We start from the raw sequence: 12,498 nt of genomic DNA, 5'->3' as shown, positions 1-12,498 counted from the left end.
ATAGTGTCAAATTGCAAAAAGGAGAACCAATTTCAACAGAAATATTGGAAGCGATCGAGGAATCAAGGGTTGCCGTTACCATCTTCTCCAGGAACTATGCTTCATCACCCTGGTGCTTGGAAGAACTCACTAAGATCATGGAGTGCGTTTCCATGGGACAGGAATTCTTTGCGGTCTTCTATCCCACTTCTGCATCAAGTATGTTAGCCAAATACGAGGCAAGTTTCAAGGGTTCTTCTCTCTCTCCCAGCATATCAATGACTTCAATTCGTGAGGTTCACTACAGAGGAGTACGAAAACGTCCATGGGGTCGTTACGCAGCGGAGATACGTGACCCCTGGAAGAAAACACGCGTCTGGTTAGGCACTTTCGACACCCCCGAACAAGCCGCTCTCGCTTACGACGCTGCCGCCCGTTCTCTCCGTGGCGCTAAAGCCAAGACAAACTTTCCCCCACCCCCGCCTTCTCCACCACCTCAACATACTTTAGCCAAATACGAGGCAAGTTTCAAGGGTTCGGATTTGGAGAAGATGGGGAGGTGGAAGGGCGCTCTCCGTAAAGCATTCAACATTGCAGGATATGAAGAATATCATGATCTTACATTTGAACCATGTCCTTTGGTAAGTAGTAGCTCAAATGAACTAGTTGAGTTTGATTCAATTTTTGGGATACATGTTCATCATTTTTTGTGGATTTTCTCTACAAAACTGTTTGGAGTAAAAAAGTTATCGTTAAAAGATCATGAAAACAAAAAATGGTCAGTTTATTTATTTTATTTTATTTTCTGGAAAAGAAAAAAGAAGGATCAGTTCGACTGTGGCTAAGTGGTCAAGGAACTGGAGGGACAACCTTGAACCATGGTTCCAATTATAGCAGAGATGACGCTAGGTTGACGAATTCTTCCCTTCCCCTAAGTTTTGGTGGGATGGCAATAAACAAATCAGAATGATGAACTTTGATTCTTCAATGAGAACATTTCTAAATCTTCGGCTACTCTAAAAGGTCTACCACCTCTTAACACCGTTCAGCCGAGTTGCTATTAAAGTTCCCCCCCCCCCCCCCCCCCCATAATCGAGGAATGCGCGAGGCCCAAGTCATGCATCGTTCAAAACTCGGTGTATAATGGGCCCCTCTCTACCCTCACGTCATGTGCTTCTCTCTTTACCACTAGATTAAAAGTCCTGGGACTTATTAAACGGCTTCTTTCTTATTAGTAGAAGGATATGCCATTAAAGCCTTCTTTAAGCCTTTGGACCAAAACACCATATTGATGAACACCCTAACAAGTGATGGGGTGGGGTGGATAGAGAAATATGAATCTGCTACGAATTTGATTTAAGGTATGATTTATGTATTGTTCTGAAGTTTTTACTTGATTCACGAATTAGCTCATCAGAAGTCGACTTTTATGTCATTTTAATATCAGATTTTGGGTCCTTAGGCCTACTATCAGAGTTGCAAACTGCCTTGGTAATATCATAATATGTATCCAAGGTAGGTCAAACTATTTAATACTACTTAATTTCTTTCAATAGAAGTTTCCTTTTAACCAAAAAAAAAAAAAAAATGGAGCTGAAACTGCAACAGGGAATAATTTCCCTTAGGCTGTTAATACTTTATAAAGTTAGTTATTACTCGTTCATATCTCATAAGCTAATAATTTTTAGTTATTATTCGTTCATATCTCATAAGCTAATAATTTACTTTACCCATCATATATATTGTGTAAGAAATGGAACATGGCAGAAAGACTTTATGGGAATGTGTGATCTTTACATCTTACGCTTCTATTTACTTATATCTATGCCTTTAGAGTAAGTACTTTTCACTTGTCCAATATGTACAACTATACTGGCCTATCTAACACTCTCCTTCAAGCTGGTGTATACTGCATACACATTATATGTGCTGAGCTTATTACATATAACTAACTAGAGGACCCGCGAGAGATTGATAATTGGACTTCAAAATCTCGTGATAATATCTCCCGAGAATATCTTTTCTCTGAAAAAGTAACAATTAATCTCTGTGCTTGGCCCTTGGTCCTCTCATGGAATACTGGGTTTGGAGCAATATGGAACGCAACTTGATTATCACAAACAAGTTTCATCTAAGTGGTTTCTCCAAACTTCAATTCTTTCAGTAGTTGTCAGATCCATATGAGTTCACAAGTAGCAACTATCATGGCTTGATATTCAGCTTCAACATTGGATCTTGCCACCACACTTTGGTTCTTGATCTTTTAAGATACTAAATTGCTTCCACTAGAGCAAATTTGAGAAACAAAACTTCTCATTGATCCGCAAATAAGCTGACAATTGAATTCAGGCTCCATCTTTGGATGAATTGTTGCTCAAGCTCTAGCTCATAAGGATTGTACGAGCTTGGCTTTATGATTTTTAAGCTGCAGTCCTTATTAAAAAATGATTTTTAAGCTACAGCTAACACCGAATACTTTGCGATTACATCTTATGTGGTCTAGTATCCTTTTTAATGGGATTGACCCATGTTTGTTTGGTGAGGTTGTGAGTAATGGGTGCCATAGAGAAGACAACTATTCAAAAATATTTAACATGATCTGTTGTGAATTGATCAACATCTTGGGGTCTGGGGAGGGTATAATGTACGCAGACCTTACTCCTACCAAGGTAGGATGGCTGTTTCCGAGAGACCCTCGGCTTTATGCTTCTATTGAGCCGAGGGTCTCTCGGAAACAGCCATCCTACCTTGGTAGGAGTAAGGTCTGCGTACATTATACCCTCCCCAGACCCCAAGATGTGGGATTTCACTGGGCTGTTGTTGTTGTTGTTGTTGTTGTTGTTGATCTGTTGTGAATTGAGGTGTTCTTTTCTTGCAAATGTTGCATTTGCTGCAACTTGAGTATTGTTTTATGCTTCGAATATTTATTGAATACATTTTTATTTGATACAGGGACAATGAAAAATATAGTCAAATAATTGTTGACAAGATTATTCAGTTTGGTAGCATTGCAAATTATCCCGTGGGAATCAGATCTCGCGTAGAGGAAGTAAAATCTTTTTTGAATGTTGAATCTGGCGGCGTTCATTACATAGGGTTATGGGGGATGGCTGGTGTAGGGAAGACAACCATTGCCAGAGCACTTTTTAATGAGATCTCTTGTCAATTTGAAGGGTCTTATTTTCTTGCAAGTGTTAGGAGAGTCTTAAAAAAGCATGGACCGGGAGGCCTACAATATTTGCAACAGAAGCTTGTTTCACAGATTCTGAAGAAACAATTTGTGGACGTACCAAACATGAGACAAATGCTTCGTTTCAAGAAGGTTCTAGTTGTTGTTGATGATCTGGATGACAGCCGCCAGTTGGAGTATTTAGCTGGAAATCGTGATTGGTTTGGTGATGGAAGTAGGGTCATTACAACAAGTAGAAACTTTGATTCATTTGGCAAGCATGATGTGTTATATCGTGTTCCAGAACTGACTAACCCTGAGGCTTTAGAACTTTTTAGTTGGCACGCCTTTCAACAAGGAACTCCAGTTAAAGACTTTGAAGAGCTCTCATGTTGTGTTGTAGATTATGCTAAAGGCTTACCCTTATCTTTGGAGGTCTTGGGTTCTTTTCTCTACAAACAAGTGACAGTACAGCAGAGAAGTGCATTATATAGACTCAAAGATTTCAGAGATGGGAAAATTGTTAGGCTACTCAGCTCAAGTCTAGATGCATTGGGGAACGAATACAAGAATATGTTTCTTTATATTGCATGCTTCTTTAGAGGAAAAAAGAAAGACGATGTGATTACAGTACTGGATAGACTTGGCTTCAAGTCAGTAAATGGAATAGATGTCCTTGAAAGATCATTTTTATATATCTCAGAAGGAAAGATTGAGATACATGATTCAATAGCACAAATGGGTCAGCAAGTGGCACGTGATGCTGAGCAGGGCAAGCCATGGAATTGCAGTAGACTATGGCATGAAAAAGATGTGAAAACTGTTCTTTCTGCAAATCAGGTGCGTATTTCCTCTAATGGTTGAGAATTCTGGTGATATTCTATATTCTCTTGTCCATTATTTTGCCTTTAAAAAAAGTAGATGTCTATTTGAATACACGAACTAGTTAGGCTAAGGTTTAGTCGTGTTGATACACCTACATTATGTTCGGTATCTGCTGGAAGTCTTTTTAGCTTGTTCAGAAATTTGTATCTGAGGAATGAAATGTAGAGATCCACCTTACCATTTCAGAAAAAAAGAATGTAGAGACCGCAATTAGTTTGGGATTGGAACTAATTAATGATGTTGTCATCTACTTCATTTCGCAAAGAGGGCAAAATAGACATGCAAGCCTCTTTATTTATTCTGTTAATGTATGAATCATTGTTTTAAGTCAACCTTCCTGGAGATTCCTTTTTCTTCTTTATATTATTAATTATTTTCTATCCTGGGCTCTAACTCAAGCGTTTACCTCGTCCTGCTTATATATTTGCAGATTACCAGAACTCTTACATTTCCCATGGTTAAAAAATGGAAATATGATGCCTTTTTGAGTTTTAGAGGGGATGATACTCGCAATAACTTTGTTGCCCATCTTTATAAACGTCTGGAAGACATAGGAATCGACGTATTCAAAGATGATGTGAAACTTGAAAGAGGTAAGTTCATTTCAACAGAACTCTTGAAAGCCATTGAGGAATCAAGAACTGCCATTATTATCTTCTCCGAGGACTATGCTTCATCCACCTGGTGCTTGGAGGAGCTCACAATGATCATGGACTGTGTTGACAAGAAGGAACAGAAAGCATATCCTGTCTTCTATAATGTCGAGCCATCAGATATACGCATGCAAGGTAAGTCGTCAGATGTATTCATTGAAAGTGACACACCACCAATATTATTATTTATTATTCTGATTTAGTTAACATATCAAACTTAAAGTCTCTTTCAAGCTATTTTGTAGGTTTCTCCTTGGGTGTCTCTTGTATACGGTCACCTCGCCCTTGTTTTTATTAATGAAATACTTTACCTGATCAAAAAAAAAAAAGATCTCTTTCAAGCTAAATCATTGTCTTAATATTTTATCTTCTATAACTAGTATATGCATTACTGGAATAAACACTTTTTCTGTGTGAAGGTGAGAGCAGCAGCTTTGCTAAAGCGTTGGACAAACACGTGGAAGATTTCAAGTGTGGTCTGCAGAAGGTATTAGCCAACAAGATAGATCTCAAGGATAATTTGGAGAAGGTGCAGAGGTGGAAGGATGCTCTACGTAGAGCTGCTGGTATAGCAGGACTGGATGTTCGTAAAACTGCTAATGGGTGAGTAGTAAAACAACCTTGAGTGTTCACTTAATTATTGCGACACCTTTTCATCATATTCTGGGAAATGCTATGCAAAGTTCCAATGGTTTCCAGAGTCTTTGAAATAAACAAGCTTGCAAGAATAGCATGAAAACATTTGTAGGTTTTCTACCTTATTGTATACTTCTCACATTTGACCCGACTGGTGGGATTATACTGGGTATGTTGTTGTTGTTGTTGGTGTACTTCTCGCATACGGGCCCCTTTGCCCAAAAATTTAACAAAATTATTACTTTATCAAAGAAGAACAGCATGAAAACACAAGGGTTTAGTTTATTATATAGTTTCTGATAAGTAACCAAAAAACTCCGACTCTAATTGAGAGTATTTTAAGATCACTCTTCTTCTTTTACTTATTAAAAAAGGATGTCTCCTGTACATTAAAAGGTCAAATTACCTTCTGAAAATACTATCATTCAGTTGGATGTGCACATAAAGCTTTTGGGATAAATTACACTTCAGGTGAACTCGTTAAAATGGGCCCTGGGCAGTACGGGACGGCCCGGCCCACTTGATTAGTAGTGATCTACTGATGTCGAATTGTTTTATGGTTTCTTCTTTCTTTTAGAAATCTGTAGCCCGCCGAAAATATTTTGATTACAATAAAAAAGGATTTCGTTTGAATTCATGGGCATTTATCTGAACTCAATCCTTTTTACTTATGAAGAAAATGATAACATATTACAATGATTGAGTACCATAATATCTGACACTGACAAAAATCTAGTTGCAATTGAGTCTGCTTTGGGCAAAGTGTGATTTTTGCTGAAAATGTTAATGGAAGTGTTGATGTCGATGTGACAATGGAAATGGATTGCATAGAGAAGACGACTATTGCAAGGAAAACTTTTATCGAGATTTCTGGTGAATTTGAAGACCCTGTTCCCCTTCACATATTAGACAAGTCCTGGAGAAGCAATGGATAGAATATGGGCAGCTTTTTTGCAACTTTAACATTTATTGTGTTGGAAATGTTCCATTTTTTATTATTTTATTTTTACTAAATGCAGGAATGAAGCAGAATCTATTGACAAGATTATAAATGATAACTTCCGCAATATGCACCACACCGTTTCAGCAACTGAAAAATATCTAGTGGGAATTGAATCTCGTATGGGTGGAGTAGAATAGTTACTGAAGTTTCGATCAGGTGATGTCTGTTTTGTTGGAATATGGGGGATTGGAGGCGTCGGGAAGACAACTGTTGCAAGAAATTTTTTTGACAAGATTTCTCATCAATTTCAAGGGTCTTGTTTTCTTGCAAATGTTAGAGAAGAGTCAAAGAAGCATGGGCTGATGTACTTGCAGAAGACACTTCTTTCAAGACTGTTAAATGAAAAATCAATGAATATAGCAAGTTTTTATGAAGGAGCCGACATGATAAAAAGAATGCTTTGCCACTGGAAAGTTTTAATTGTTTTTGATGATGTGGATGATGAACACCAATTGGAACATTTAGTTGGAAAACATGACTGGTTTGGTGATGGCAGTAAAATCATTACAACAACTAGAAACCAAGATTTACTACGTAGTCATGACCAGTTATATTCTGTTCCTGAATTGGCTAAAGATGAGGCTGTTGAAGTTTTTAGTTGGCATGCTTTTCAGAAACGGACTCCTGATAAAGAGTTTTTGAAACTCTCCAAGTCTGTAGTAGATTATGCTAAAGGCCTACCCTTAGCTCTTAAGGTCTTGGGTTCTTTTCTGTACAAGCGAGGCATAACTGAGTGGAGAAGTGCATTAGATAGACTCAGAGATACTGGATATGAGAAAATTGTTGAGCAGCTCAGTTTAAGTCTTGATGGATTGAACCATGAAGAGAAGAATATATTCCTTGATATTGCATGCTTCTTTAGAGGAAGAAAGAGAGATGATGTGATAACAATACTAAACAGTTTTGGCTTCCGATCAGAGATTGGAATAGATGTCCTCATCCGAAAATCACTCTTATATATTTCAGAAGGAATGGTTGAGATGCATGATTTGATAGAACAAATGGGTCAGCAAGCGGCTCGTAATGTTGACCAGGACAAGCCATGGGATCACAGTAGACTATGGCATGAACAAGATATAAAAACTGTTTTTTCTGCAAATCAGGTATGCATATCCTCTGCTGGAGATTTCTATTTTCTGTTTTGCACTTTTTGGTCTTCACTGTATGTAGACACCTGAGTCTTACAAGTTACCTTAGCACTAGTGCATTTTTCTCAATCTAAACTGCAAGTCAGGTGATAGTTTCTTAATTAATCCAATTGCAATATCTTGGCAACAAGTATACCCATGTATCCTAGATTTTGTACTTCCATATTAATTTGCACTCTAGGATGTCTCATGTAGCCACCAATTAGGAGAGGTCAGTTGCAAATTCTGATGTGCCTCCTGAAGATTTTAACTTGAGTAGCTTACTCAATATCCATTTACTCCCTCCGTGCCAATTTGTTTGAGACTTTTCGCTTTTCGAGAGTCAAACGAGTTGTTCTTTGACCGTAATTTCGCTTTTCGCTTTTAAATATTTTAAATTATTAATTATGGTGACTTTACTTTTTACGTAGTTTCCAAATATATAAATTTTGTTTAGAAAATCAAAAGATTCTATGTTCAAACACACGGTCAAAATTAAGAAATTTGACTCTCCCAAAACAAAAAGTGTCAAACAAATTGGGACAGAGGGAATACTAGAGTTCTAGTTCTAATTTTGATTTTGGGTTGTTGGATTTTTATGCTCGTGATTCAATTATTGTTGACTATAAAATGAGTGTACCACTCCTTTATGATTCTCATGTCTTATTGTAGAATTTGAGTAAGAAGAAAAGGCTTCTTTGTATTTCAGTATTTCTTTACATCCCATGAGAATGGGTATTTATACAAGTGGATCCTAACTGATTAGGGAACAGCAATCAATTACTCCTTCCGGATCAAAAAAAGAGTGCACTTAGCCTTTTTTTCTTGGATCAAAAAAAGAGTCCACTTAGCAAATCAAGAAAGAATTAACCTTGTTTTTCCATATTTGCCCATATTAAGTGTTATATGATCAAATCCCAATGCCTATTTAATTAGGGATAGTTTAGTCAAATTACCTATTTTTGTCTAGGAGTTAGTATTTTCTTAAGGGGTGTGCAAATGGCTAAGCGGACTCTTTTTTTGATCCGGAGGGAGTACAATAAAAGAATATATTCTATTCCTGTAATTACGCTAAGAAAAGGAAAAAAAAATGTCTCCTAAACTCATAGGATTACTAATTAATTAACACAATCAAGTATCAACACTTATTTGCCCTTGCGATGGATGTCTACGTCCTATGGAAATTTTCAGGGACCAGTTATTTGCAAATAAAATTTTTGTTATCAATGTTGTCCGAAAAATCTGTATACAAGAGGTATACCATGGTGTAGAGAGCCTACACAAAAATAAGGTTCTATACAAAATACACCCAATCATCTATGCCTAAACCTCATGTGTGCTCCATATAATTTAGCAAAAATAAAAGACAAGTCCTAAACCATACAAGCTCATGTTCCTTCTCTTCAAAAGCTCTCCCGGTCCCTTCCCTCCAAAGTATTAGGGTTGAGGCACAAATTTTATTATATTTTACATTCTAAATAATTTTCTATAGCATTCTTTCTAGCGTTTTACTTCCAACCCCCCCTCCCCCCCCCCCCCCCCCCCCCCCCGAATGTACATTTGACTGGTGACAGTTTGGTACTAGTTTAGAATAACACTTGTCTAGTAGAAGAGTTTATGACGAACTACTACTTAAGAATATGACATACTCCCTCTGTTTCAATTTATGTGAACCCATTTCCTTATTAGTCCGTGCCAAAAGAATGACCTCTTTCTATATTTGGAAACAATTTACTTTTATGCAATGATTTATAGCCACACAAAATATATGTGACTCATTTTACACCACAAGTTTAAAAGTCTTCTCTACTTTCTTAAACTCCGTGCCCAGTTAAATGGGTTCACATAAATTGAAATGGAGGGAGTATGAATTTCTAGAATGATAAAGTACAGATGTAAATGATGAAGACAGCATGATAGAGTTCATCAGCTCACTGCAGGAATGTAAATGATCCCTTTTTTTTTTGTTTTTGTATTGGGGATCTCAGATCTTATAACTCACAAGCAGAGTCTTAGTGCTTTCCTGTAGACATTTATAAACCAGCTTCAGGAAAAAAATCTTGAATTGTAAAGAGCTTTCTTTCAAAAAATAATGGAATATTATTCTTTTATAAGTTTTAAAAAAATAAAATTAAAGCCTATGAAAAATTTCATAGTTGATAAACTATGTTCAAAGAAATCTTGTAATTACTCTTTACGACTTCCATGCATCAATTTATCAGTTTCGGCTGCTGGTCATCAAGCCAGCAGATTGTCTCAAGGGAAAGAACTCCTAATGTAAACATACGTCATAGAACCTTAAATTGATCGGATAATGAATTTCTTATTAGGAAATAATGGTAAAGAGAAATTCTCAATCGAATCATGAAATAACTTGATTGAACTCATAAATTCATAATGCAAAGCCAGATATAAATCTTATACCAATATTATTTTCCTAACCTCATTACAGCCTATGCTTGGAAGTGTATTCTGTTTAACAGAGTACTTCATTTTCTTTCCAGAGGACAGAGTCAATTAAAGGCATGATGGTACCAGTTGGCTCAGACCGACATATATGCAAATGGAGCAAAGCTTTCAGAAACATGCCTTGTCTTAGGTTACTCATTGTCAAAGGGGAGGAGGTCCGACGTCATGACCCTATATGTGACCATTTTGAGTGTCTCCCCAGTAACTTGAAATGGCTGGATTGGTCATACTACTGTTTTGAATCTTTACCAGCAGATTTTGAACCAGGAAACCTTGTTGGGCTCAACATGACTTTTAGTTCCCTCGTTGAAATTTTCAAGGAGCCAAAGGTATTAGTGATCTCCTTTAGTAAAGAATCATATTTATGGAAAAGAAAATGAATGTTAAAGCTGACATCTCTATTCGTCTCTTTTTATGAACAGGCATTTGACAAGTTGACAGTCCTCAATTTAAGTTTTTCAGGAAATTTACTCCGAACACCCAATTTTTCGGAGACTCCAAAGCTGCAGAGGATTATACTGAAAAGTTGTGTAAGCTTGGTAGAAATTCATCCATCCATTGGAAATCTCAAAAAGCTTATCTTTTTGAATATGGAGAACTGCAAAAATCTCAAGTCTTTACCAAGCAGTATTCAAATGGAATCTCTTGAAAGCTTCAACCTCTCGGGTTGTGAGAAATTAGAAAAATTTCCAGAAATTCGGGGGAATATGGAATTGCTATCAGAGCTCCTTCTGGCACGTACTGCGATTTGGGAATTGCCCTCATCAATAGGACAGCTCAGTGGTATCAGCTTGCTTGATTTGCGTTCATGTCAAAACCTTGTAAGACTTCCAGCCAGTGTCTCTGAGATGAGAAAACTGAAATTTTTGACTCTGAAAGGCTGCTCAAGACTTGCGAACTTTCCTGAAAATCTAGGTGATCTAAACCAGTTGGAGGAGCTCTATGCTGGTAACACTGCCGTTTGGAAACTACCAGATTCTATTGGAAACTTAAGCAAACTTAAAGTCCTATCATTAAGAAGAGGACAGAAGGTAAAGTGTCAATCAGCTGGCAGTTTGATGTTACCCTCTTCAGTGTTTCATGGTTTGAGGGAATTGAAAAGCTTAGATCTCAGTGGATGCAATTTGTTTGATCATCAAACTGCTGCTCTTATGAACTTGCCTTCTTTACTGGAACTGAATCTGAGCAGAAACAAGTTTATTTCATTACCTGATATCATCAGTCGACTTTCTCAGCTTCGATATCTCAACATAACACACTGTCAGGAACTTAAGGAACTTCCCATACTTCCTCCGAGTATGGAGGAATTATATGCAGAAGACTTTTTGGCAAAACAAATCATTGTAAAGCTACCAATGTACCTAAGGTTAAATTTGGTCTCCTTGACCAACTATAGTGTTGATCAACAAACTTATAGTGAGGAGACCAATTGTAGCTCAGCTTTGGATGAGACTCTCAGTTTGTTTCTCTCAAACAATATGGATGATTTGATCCAACCCTCTCTTAACTCTGATCACAGGGTGACTTGTTCCATTGTCTTTCCTGAACGTGCAATTCCGACGTGGTTTAAGCATCAGAGTGTTGAGGAAAAGATCTTGTTCAAACTGCCCATTAATTGGTATAATGATAAGTTCAAGGGCTTTGCTATATGCTGTGTGACTCTCATGGGAGCAGGTGTCTCCAGTCCTGGTTCAGGGCTATCCGAGAAGTATGACTATGCTTTCATCAAAGCCAAATTGATATGCAATGATTATTTGAAAGACCTTAAAGTGCTAGAGAAAGAATGTAAAGTGGGCACAGCATCTAGAACGTATGACTGGTGTGTTTGCTTTGCCTACATACCATTGTATTCTTCACTGCAAGTGTCTGGCACAGATGTTGGAAACATTAACCAGTATGACTTATTTGAGGCATCTATCCATGGGCGCATTGTGAGACAGTGGGGAGTTCATTTGATTTATGAGAATGAAAGAATCTTTTTTAATTTCAGACTACAGAAGGATTGCCCTGAGTCTAACTGAAGACGAACATGCAGGCTGCATTAGCTACATCATCTTTATATGCTGGTAATGGATTACCACGAATTTACACTTAAGGTAACTCAAAATCTCGTATATGTTACTAGAGTTTGATAATTTGAATATAGTTAGAAATGCAGGGTAAGACTGCATACAATGGACGCTTGTGGTCCCGCCTTTCCCGGACCCCATGCATAGCCCGAGCTTAGTGATGTACTTATTGATTTATGCAGAGCTAATTTGACCAACTTCTGAATTAAACTAGATGTAGATTAATTTATCTTTTGAAAAATAAAGCTAAAATCAAATCGATAGATAGAAACTGCAAGAAAAATATGCAGAGCTGGAATTTTACAATATTAACATGATAAGTATATGTCTATATGTGCGTACATACATACATACATATGTGTGGGTATTTTGTTAACTTACTAGCCAAGTTGAATTTCGTTTTATTTGACTCTTTACATGCAAATAAAACAACATTTTCAAACAGTGAGAGTAGTAACAATCAGTGGCGGAGCCACAGTCCGTTGAACACCCTTCGTCGAAAAATTAT

The 12,498-nt window shown here is 37.2% G+C and overlaps 1 pseudogene; it reads left to right on the top strand.

The window, feature by feature from the left end:
• The first annotated feature begins 428 nt into the window (after nt 1-428).
• LOC132644231 (TMV resistance protein N-like) lies at nt 429-12,187 on the top strand (annotated as a pseudogene).
• The last annotated feature ends 311 nt before the right edge of the window (nt 12,188-12,498 follow it).

Source organism: Lycium barbarum, chromosome 1, assembly GCF_019175385.1.
Source record: "Lycium barbarum isolate Lr01 chromosome 1, ASM1917538v2, whole genome shotgun sequence".
Lineage (NCBI taxonomy): Eukaryota > Viridiplantae > Streptophyta > Magnoliopsida > Solanales > Solanaceae > Lycium > Lycium barbarum.
This window is presented reverse-complemented; position numbering and strand designations above follow the sequence as displayed.